General features: G+C 43.1%; 1 long non-coding RNA gene across 1 annotated transcript; it reads left to right on the top strand.

Annotated features, from left to right (window-relative positions):
• The first annotated feature begins 8803 nt into the window (after positions 1–8803).
• Positions 8804–10356, top strand: LOC142871877 (uncharacterized). The gene is made up of 2 exons (XR_012920051.1): positions 8804–9387; positions 10148–10356. It is a non-coding gene; the product is annotated as an uncharacterized LOC142871877 (long non-coding RNA).
• The last annotated feature ends 226 nt before the right edge of the window (positions 10357–10582 follow it).

The raw sequence follows: 10582 nt of genomic DNA, 5'->3' as shown, positions 1-10582 counted from the left end.
TGCTGCTAAACAGCACTGCTTGCCGCAGCATCCTTTTTGTGCATTACATTCTAAAATATCTAAATGAGCACACAGAGACTGAAGTAAAATAACAATCATTCTAAATCTACTATATCCCATCAAAAGACATCATATTTTCCTATAATTATATTTTTTTTATGATGCAAGCTATGAGCCAGTTTGGCAAACATTTTCTTTTGGGTTTGCTGTTTCTTTACATCTGGGTCTTGGAGGCTAATGGGTTCATACCACACTATGAGGCTGAAAGAATGCAGACTGAGCAACCTACCTGCATTTTGACACCTTTGCTCACATTTGAGGGTTTGCAAGCAATTCTTTATTTTCCAATGCATCTTTGGTTATTATGTATTAGAATAAATATACCTGGACTGGACATAAATGATTTATTGTTTGGAGATAATTATGGCACATTATAAGGAAAACAGGTTATTTAGAGATAGATTTTACGCTCTTAAGGGCAAGAAATATCTCCAATTCATGCTTGTATCCCTCAGTGGCCACTGAGCACAAAGCAAACATTAATGTATATTTTCAAGGAAGCATGAATTGTCACCTCCTAGGGCAGAGAACAGTAAGACCGAGGACAAAGATTTGGAGGAGGAAGGATTATGGAGGAAGAACATTTCTGAAGAGACGCTCACATGTGGGCATGGCACGTTGGCTGGGCCGAATTAAGAAACGTTGAGCAGGCACTGGCAAGTTCCTACCTGATGAAAGTCCAGTGCCAGTTCTGAGTGAAGGATACTCCTCAGGAACTCACTGTGCCACTTACCATTGGGGCAGGCACCCTCCCGCACCTGCTGAGCCCTTGTGTGCTCTGAGCCCTTGTGTGCAGAGGCCGTGGAGGAAAGCGGAAGCTAGGGTCTGTTTCACTCGTCATCGGTGATGTCTTCGGCATCTCAGGGAACTGAACCCTGGGTCTCTCTGAGCTCCAGGCTGTTTGTTCCGGGAACAGTGACTCTGCATTGTCAAGGAGACCAAAGGCATCCATCCCTTTGCCACATCAGGTAGGATGGTATATGGCCCTGCTCAGAGAGGTCTGAAGTGTGAGGTGATGGCACCCATACCTTCCAGCTCCTTCCAGCTCTGTCTGTGGACAAGTCGGCGAGGAGAGTGAAAGCTGCAGAATGTGACCCACAACGCAGAGACCTAACAAGTGAGAATGAAGGTGCGCATGTGCACGTGTGCATGTGTGCATGCGTGTGTATGTGTGTGTGTGTGTGTGAGAGAGAGAGAGAGAGAGAAAGCGAAAGCGTAAGAGAGAGGGTCAAGTAGGCAGAGATGAAAACAGAGAGACTTGCAATGCTTAAGATTTATTTTTCGATAAACTCAAGTGTTTCAGATTCCTGCAACTCAGTACACAGGCTAGAAGCAAAACTGCAAAGTGCAGCCGCCCCCAGAGCGCTCCAGCTTCCACCCACATAGACCTGCTGTGTCCAAGCTCTGAGAGCTGAACCAACCAGCGTCACTGTGGTATGCTTTTAAGGAGGGAAGGCGGGGAAATGAGCGTATGAGCTACTAAACTCACTGGTCCAGCCATTAGCTAGTGGGCTGATTTCCTTTCCTCTTCACATATCTTTTTTTTTTTTTTCTAATACATGTCAACCGGCTGGTTTGGGCAAAAAGCTAAAGAATCGGTCACCTGATTACCCACAGCATGCACCCCAGCTTTCTGATTATCACAGTGCTTTAGGGAGACAATACAAATGGGCCCTTGAGAGTTTCCTGTTTTGTCAGTGACTGTCGCAGAGCTTTAACTATGCTGTGCTGAGTGCTCCAGCGGCTGTGAAATGGTGCGGGAGGTGGGTTCTGTTGTTATCTCCATATCAGAGTGGAGGGGACTGGAACTAAAGAAGGTGAACTGTCTTGTCCACGGTTCCACGACTGAAACCTACAAGACTGGGACCATGATCTCCAGGGTCTGGCCCCAGGGGTCATGCTCTTAGTCACCATCCTCAAGGGCCTCTCCATCTTAGTGGCTTTTAAAAAATTAGAAAGCATGACTTTTCAAAGTAGTACAGCACTGGAATATGTGATGACAATGCCAGTATTGCCCCAGCTCTCTGCAGTCCACACTGCTAAGTTACCCTATGACTCTCTTTCCACACCACCTTTACCCCACGCTCCATGCAGATCACAGCTGTAGGAATTTTGTTGATTTTACAAAATGGAACGCTATAACACACATTATATCACAGCTTTCTTTTTTCACTCAACTGTCCATCACATACCTCACTTCAGGTCAGTGTTCATAGATCTGACTCATTCGCACAATGCATTCAATCATTCTCATAGAAATAGAAATTTAGGTTGTGCTTTCAATGCTTTTTTTGTCACTAGAAACAATACTGAAAACAAATTCTTTGCACATTTGCTCATAAGTACTAGGATATTTGTTTCTATATGTAGAGCTCACACATTGAAATCATTAGGTAAATGGCATATAAATGGTATAAAATTATTATGGTCTCTATCAACAAGGTGCAAAAATGTCTTTCTCTACATTTTCAAGACAACCAATGTTTTCTGTTAGGAGATAAATTGCTCTTGGCAGAATATTTTAATTGCAAAAGGTACGTTTCGTTTTGGTGTTAACTAAAAGTCTTACTCCCCAAGTCTTAGTCCCCAAATGCTTTTGACATCAATCACTAGGCCTCATGATTGATATCAAAGGCATTTCCAACCAAGCCACCCCAAACAAACAATCTTAAAAGAATGTGTGTCCACAACTTGCAGGAAAGCCCCCTACCCTGTTTCATTGGTTTTGCCCCCTCCCAAGGCCCTCTTAAGTGGAAATTCCACAGCTGTTCCTTGCACCATGACAATTTGTTTGAAATGATAAATCTGTTTATTTTGATCATTGCACAACATTTTTCTCTATTGCAGAAGGTGGGTGAAAGAAGTTCTGAGTCTAGAAGACTATCTCATCTTGGTCTGGGGGAGAAGGAGCAAGTAGAAGTGCTATCATAAAATATTTGAAACACAAACATTAATGAGGGTAGACTACATACAATCCCAAATCTCAAAGTCTTAAACAATACATTTTATTTTATTTCTTCATCATGTCATAATACAAAGATTGGGAGTGGAATGATCTCATGGGCCAGACCTGGAAGCTGGACACATCACATTCCATTGAGAAGAATGCATGGTCCCATTCTTGGTTCACCTAACTTCAACAACAGCCAGAAGTCTACTCCTCCAGTGCTCAGGGAAAGAATAAAAGAGTACAACTGGACATTGACCAACACTAGCATTTTCAACCATGAAGAGTGAAAGTGTAGTGGTGGGAAAGCACGGAGAGTTACCGAGGTAGTCAGTGACGAAACTCTGAAATGGAATGCAAAGTGCTCGTGTGCTTACAGGTGAAGACAGCGGAGATATTTTGTTGGCTGAGCAGGTAAACATGAAAGGAAAGGTAGAATAGAGGGTGTTGTTGTTGAGGATCTGGATATCAGCCTCTCATCTTGATTTCACCACGATATTCTCTGGACGGGTGACTTTAATTAAATAGGCTTCCGTGTCTTCCTCTGTGTATGGACTTGGAGCAGAAATGGACATATGTACTCTAATATCAGAACTTTCAGTGGGTTGACTACTAAAATACATCCGTGTCATCCATATATATTGTGATATTATTGTCTTTTTGAATAAATTTGCGGACATACATTTCAAAGTTACCAACAACACTGATCAGTCCATTTCTTGTCATTTGTATATCTGAAATCCATTAGTTCAAGGCTTAAAATGGCATTGCTTTTCTATTTTAATTATTCACTCTAGTTTCTGATGACAATACCTACAATTTATGGAGCCCGAACTCTGAGCCAAGTCCTTTACTTAGTGTGTCGTCACAGAAACCACTGGAGGGAAGTGCTGTTACCCTCAAGACGAGGGCATCGAGACGAGAGGCTAGGTGGCTTCACTTAATGCACCACAGAGCTGGCTTTAGGAAATAGCCATGTCTATCTCCTTTGATCTGGAAAGTTTTAACAGCTGACACAGAGTTATTAAAGGTTCAAGTTGGCCTTTTTATTTATGAGAGTCTTATGATTTTTCACATAGATATTTATCATTGTTTATGTTTCTCACTAGGATTTCAAAAATCTACAAGTGTTGTTATCCTGAATGCTATTGTTTATAGCTATTTACCTAATTTCACCCTTGTTCATATAATATTCAATATATTTCAGGTGCACAAATAATAATATTACTTAAATCATGACTCTAAATATGAATATGAGAGTCTTTAATAAAATTGGAACTGATTGTCTAATTGAAATTAGAATTGTCTTGAAAGTTAAGCAAGCAGAAAGTCCTGAAACAAGAATGTAGATTTCATTGCCTTGCTTTTTTTTTTTAACAAAGTCATTTGTTTTTTAGTACTGGTTTATTTAATTTGAACACTGTAAAATTTACAGATGAATAATGATCCTACAGAAAACTAAAGCTTTTGTCTTTACATTTACAATACTTTTGGAATAACCCCTATGTTATTTAAAATTGTTCTATAAGAAAAGTGAAAGAAAAGTATGAAAATGTTCGATGCTTTTTTGAGGAGTCTGGTAGAGTTTGCATAACCAACTAAATAGCTTTTATTTGCATGCTCAGATAACATATTGATATTTTGAATACTGTTCAAACAGAATAGCCAATATATTAATTTTGTCTAAAGAAGATACTTGCTCATACTTACCACATTTAAGAGGAAAATTTATGGCTAATTTCCTGTGTGAAGAATTGCTTTGGCTTATGTAATTATTACTACATGGAAGAAATATTCATTTTCTTCCTTTTAGAGACATTCCAAGTAAATCAATTGAATAATTTCCATAAATAGTGAATAGCTCAATTTTTGTGATACTTTTTTATGTGTTTACTTAAAACACAAATATTACTCATAGGAAGATGTATGGTTGACATGTATGTTACATGTGAAGCCCATTTGCTACAACTTTCAGAGTTTGTAGGTTTAAGCAGCATTCTGCTATGACATTTTCTATGGATCTTTGTAATCAGCAGCACCACAAAATGTATTATATGATTCTTAAAATTGGACTGAGTAAGGAAAGTTTAAATTGAAATTGTCATGACTTTAGTGCAAATATAGTCTTTTTTTATCTTTTCTTTTTTATTTCAGCATATTATGGTGGTACAACTATTAAGGTTATGTATATTGCCCATACCCTCCCTCCCCCCTCGAGTCAGAGCCTCAAGTGTGACCATCCCCCAAACGTTGCACATCTCACGCATTGTGTTTGTATATACCCATCCCCTCCTCCTCCCTCCCACCTGCCCGACAGCAGATAAATGTTATTCCTATATGTCCACTGAGGTGTTGATCTGTTAATACCAATTTGCTGGTGAGCACATGTGGTGCTTGTTTTTCCATTCTTGAGATACTTCACTTAGTAGAATGGGTTTCAGCTCTATCCAGGAAAATACAAGAGGTGCTATATCACCGTTGTTTCTTATAGCTGAATAGTACTCCATGGTATACATATACCACATTTTATTAATCCGCTCATGTATTGATGGGCACTTGAGTTGTTTCCACATCTTTGCAACTGTGAATTGTGCTGCTATAAACATTTGAGTGCAGGTATCTTTTTTGTAGAGTGTCATTGGATCTTTCGGGTAGATGCCCAGTAGTGGAATTGCTGGATCAAATGGTAGATCTACTTGTTTCGCTTTAAGGTATCTCCATATTGCTTTCCACAGAGGTTGAACTAGTTTGCAGTCCCACCAGCAGTGTAGGAGTGTTCCTATCTCTCTGAATCCACAACAACATTTATTGTTTGGGGACTTTTTGATAAAGGCCATTCTTACTGGAGATAAGTGATATCCCACTACAGTTTTGATTAGCATTTCCCTGATGATTAGAGATGTTGAGCATTTTTTCATATGTTTGTTGGCCATTATTCTGTCTTCTTTAGAAAAGTTTCTGTTCATGTCCTTTGCCCACTTTTTGATAGGGTTGTTTGATTTTTCCTTGCTGATTTTCCTGAGCTCCAAATAGATTCTAGTTATCAGCCCTTTATCGCATGTGTAGTTTGTGAAAATTTTCTCCCATTCTGTGGGTTGTCTGTTTGCTCTCTTGACAGTTTCTTTGGCTGTGCAGAAGCTTTTTAATTTTATCAGGTCCCATTTATTTATTTTTGTTGCTGCTGTGATTGCTTTTGGGGTCAGACAAGAGAGCAGAATTAAGGGCATCCAATGGGAGCAGAAGAGATCAAGCTCTCACTCTTTGCTGATGACATGATATTATACCTAAAACCTCAAGGATTCATCCAGGAGACTCCTTGAATTGATAAATGAATTTGGTAAAGTCTCAGAATACAAAAACAATACACAGAAATCAGAGACATTCATATACACCAACAACAGTCAAAGTGAGAACCAAATCAAAGACTCAATTTCCTTCAAAATAGCAACAAAGAAAACAAAGTACCCAGGAATATACTTAACTAAGGAGGTAAAAGACTGCTACAGGGAGAACTATGAAACACTGAAGAAGGAAGTAGCAGAGGATGTAAACAGGTGGAAGAATATACCATGCTCATTGGTTGGCAGAATCAACATTGTTAAAATGTCTATACTACCCAAAGTGACCTACAGAGTCAATGTGATCCCTATAAAATACCATCATCATTTTTCACACATATAGAAAAAATAATTTTATGCTTCACATGGAACCAGAGAAGACTCCGTATAGCAAAATCAATCCTAGGCAATAAAAACAAAATAGGAGGTATCAATTTACCAGACTTCAAACTATACTACAAGGCTATAGTAATTAAAACAGCTTGTGATTGGCACAAGAACAGGGACATTGACCAGTGGAACAGAACCTAGAACCCAGATATAAACTATCCTCATATAGCCAACTAATTTTCAACAAAGCAGACAAAAACATACACTGGGGAAAAGAATCCTTATTCAATAAATAGTGCTGGGAAAACTGGATAGCCACATGTAGAAGACTGAAACACGACCCACACCTTTTACCTCTCACAAAAATCAACTCACGCTGGGTAACAGACTTGAACCTTAGGTGTGAAACTATTAGAATTCTAGAGGAAAACGTTGGAAATACTCTTCTAGACATTGGCCTAGGCAAAGAATTTATGAAGAAGACCCTAAAGGCAAATATGGTCTTTAGAGTCTAATTAGTATCATTAGAATACAGAGTTTGGACAAGTCTACATCCACCATCTATCAGCCAGATTGTTTTCCAGGTAATATATTCCTTTGATTTAATCTCTTCCTTGCCTGGAAAGAGAGCCTTCCAAGGAGATGTTTCTACTATCTATTTTCAATTATCACAATCACACCACCATAAAAGACGAAGATAAACATTTTGATTGTAATAGTGTCTCAAAATAGAGCTCCTAAATTGCCATATTCATTCATTATCTGGCATGAAGCTTTCACATTACTTTATCATACTTTAAAATCAGTAAGGATCATGTTGTTGAAGGAAGAGTATTATTATAGTTTTTGTTTACCCCTTTGTTAAAAGCATAAATACCAGTAATTTGTATCATTTGGCAAAAAGATAATTGAGCTTATGGGAGGTCATGGGGTAAACAAAATAAGCTTACAATTGAAAACTCAAATGAAAGACCCTGCCCTCCTGTGTGTGTGGCCCATGCACAGACCTTTGGCCGTCAGCGCTTGACTGCTCTCGGGCTGCTCGGCTTCCCCGTGTGTTCTGACAGGAGTTTGTAAATACAGGTTTAAGCACATGAATGAATGGATCCAGTGCAATTAACTATAAAACCTTCTACTACATATTAGAAGAAATCTGAAGGACTTACAGGACAGTAACAATGTCTTCTTTTTTCATTTTTTCCATTTTTGAGGGGAAGCCTACATTGCTCATTAGGAAACAAACACTCAGAACTGGTGTCTTCTTCACTCAAACTGATGTCCTCTTCATTCAGAAATGGCAGCAAACAACACCCTTCTTCAGCAACATTTATTGGTAAGAATCATTGTCTAAATTCAGCATTTTTCTTCAAAGCAGTTCAAAGTACTGACTTTGTGTGTGTGTGTGTGTGTGTGTATAATAAAGGTATATAAAATAAGATCTAACAGAAAAAAGCAGGGATCAGAATTAGAGCTTTTTGATTTTTCTTGCCACTCTCGCCAACTCATTAAATTCAAGTAGCTCTCGGTTTTTGGTTTTGGAAGAATTAAGACTTTCAAGGTTAGAGATTTTCGGGTGAAGTGGGATGGTGTACACTGGTACTGGGTGCGGTTTCCAGCCATTTGAGAAGTAGAAGGAAGTAGGAATTAAGAGGAAAATGATTCCTTTAACGGAACCTGTTAGTGTTTGTCCACCAACTCGGGACGCCGCGGCGTCAGCGGTGCTCTCCGAGCGGCCCAGGGCGGAGCGCCGGAAGGGCGGAGCGCCGGAAGGGCGGAGCGCCGGAAGGGCGGAGCGCCGGAAGGGCGGAGCGCCGGAAGGGCGGAGCGCCGGAAGGGCGGAGCGCCGGAAGGGCGGAGCGCCGGAAGGGCGGAGCGCCGGAAGGGCGGAGCGCCGGAAGGGCGGAGCGCCGGAAGGGCGGAGCGCCGGAAGGGCGGAGCGCCGGAAGGGCGGAGCGCCGGAAGGGCGGAGCGCCGGAAGGGCGGAGCGCCGGAAGGGCGGAGCGCCGGAAGGGCGGAGCGCCGGAAGGGCGGAGCGCCGGAAGGGCGGAGCGCCGGAAGGGCGGAGCGCCGGAAGGGCGGAGCGCCGGAAGGGCGGAGCGCCGGAAGGGCGGAGCGCCGGAAGGGCGGAGCGCCGGAAGGGTGGCGGGGCCAGCGGAAGTGCCTGCTCAGGCGCAGCGCGAAGCACCGCAGCCCTAGCGCGGCCCTGCGTCTCAAGAGGGAGAACCATGGGTCTGGGAACGGGGGTGGGAGGAGGTTGAGCTGCTGACCACCACTCCCAGTGACCCGCTTTGGAAGACTGTGCTTCCGGTTCACGATCTAGGTTACGGAAGCTCAGAGGTCCTGGCCCTAGAAGATGAATTATTTCTCCCCGAGGACACAGCAAGTGTCCCATTGAACCGTAGGCTGCTGCTGCCTCCTGGATGCTTCAGATTCCTCGTGTCCAAGGGGCAGCAGGCAACAAGAGGCCATTGACCTCGATCGCCAAGAGAGGAGGGAGGGCTGCTGTCACACAGGAAGAGAGAGGAAGACTTCGGCAGCCAGGTGACCAGCTGGGTGGCCCTGTACTGCCTTGCTCAGCTTTGAGGTGAACCGGCAGTGCGGCAGCCGCGGCCTGACAAGTGCACGGGGCCCAGGGCTCAGGCGTCTCAGGGATGAGAGTCGTGTTCCTGCCACCGGGGAAGCCTCCGAGAGCAGCAGAGGTGCCAGCTGAAGGTGAGGGGAGTCCAGAATGAGCAGGGGGAGAGGGAAGAGGGTGATAGCAGTTGCAGCCTGAGAGGGGCGGCAGTGACAGGGGCTGCAGTCCGTGCAGCTGGCTTCCTCTTCTAAGTGCCCCCAAAGGAGAAAGGCCCTCCACAGTCCTCAGGGAGCTGCGTCCCCGGCTGCCGGCAAGCAGTGGATCCAACTGGTACAAGGCAGGGACTAGGGTGGCCATGGGCAGGTGCCACCCAGAGTACAGTTGGAGGAAGGACTCATACACAGTCATCAGCACAGTCTCCAGCCGCCAGCTCCTGAAGGGGTCCCCTCAGCTGCAGGGTTGTCTCTCCCAAAGGGATGTCATCCAAGGACTGACTGAGGCAGGGTATAAAAGTCCAGCCATTTCCTCCCGAAGCCAGTCAACTCTCCTGGGCCGGGCATGCTGCCGACCTTCTGGCTGGCTTAGCTGGGGCTTTGCTGTTCCTGCATTGCGGTTTGGCTTCTCCTTCCTGTTTCTACTTCCTTTCTCTCCTGCCTACACATGTTGATCTCTAGGAAATAGCCAGCATGCCAAACTCCATCTCTCTCTCTTTTTATCCCCTGAGACAGGGTCTCTCTCTATCACCAAGGCTGGAGTGCAGTGACACAGTCATAGCTCACTTCAGCCTTGAACTCCTGGGCTTAAGTAATCTTCCTGCCTCATTCTCCCAGGTAGCTGGGACTATAGGTGCACACCACCACTACAGCTGGCTAATTTTTTAAAAATTATTTTTTGTAGAGATGGAGTCTCACTATGTTGCCCAGTCTGTTCTCAAACTCTTGGCCTTAAGTGATCCTCCTGCCATGGTCTTCTGAACTTCCAGGATTACAGGTGTGAGCCACCATGCCCGGCCTCAGTGTCTGCTTTTGTATAACCTAACCTCCAACAACTGTAATAACTGTCTTTGACAGTGGCATTTAGCATATTAAAAATGGTTTTTAAAATCCTTACTGAGAATTTTTATTTCAAATGGCACCTGGTTATCATGCCCTTAATACAGACTCTCCAAACTTCCATGAAAATATAATGACCATGTAGAAGTAGGGAAGAATGAGAATGAACATTGATGATCAAACTCTTGCTGTGTTAGAAAGTTTCACTGAATGCAAAGCCAGTGAAACAGGATTAAAATATTGGGTAGGTACAATTGAAAACCTAGCACGGTTTCCTTGG

The sequence above is a fragment of the Microcebus murinus genome, chromosome 7 (assembly GCF_040939455.1).
Source record: "Microcebus murinus isolate Inina chromosome 7, M.murinus_Inina_mat1.0, whole genome shotgun sequence".
NCBI classification, from domain to species: domain Eukaryota; kingdom Metazoa; phylum Chordata; class Mammalia; order Primates; family Cheirogaleidae; genus Microcebus; species Microcebus murinus.
The sequence above is the reverse complement of the archived record's forward strand: the minus strand, read 5'-3'. Positions and strand labels throughout refer to the sequence as shown.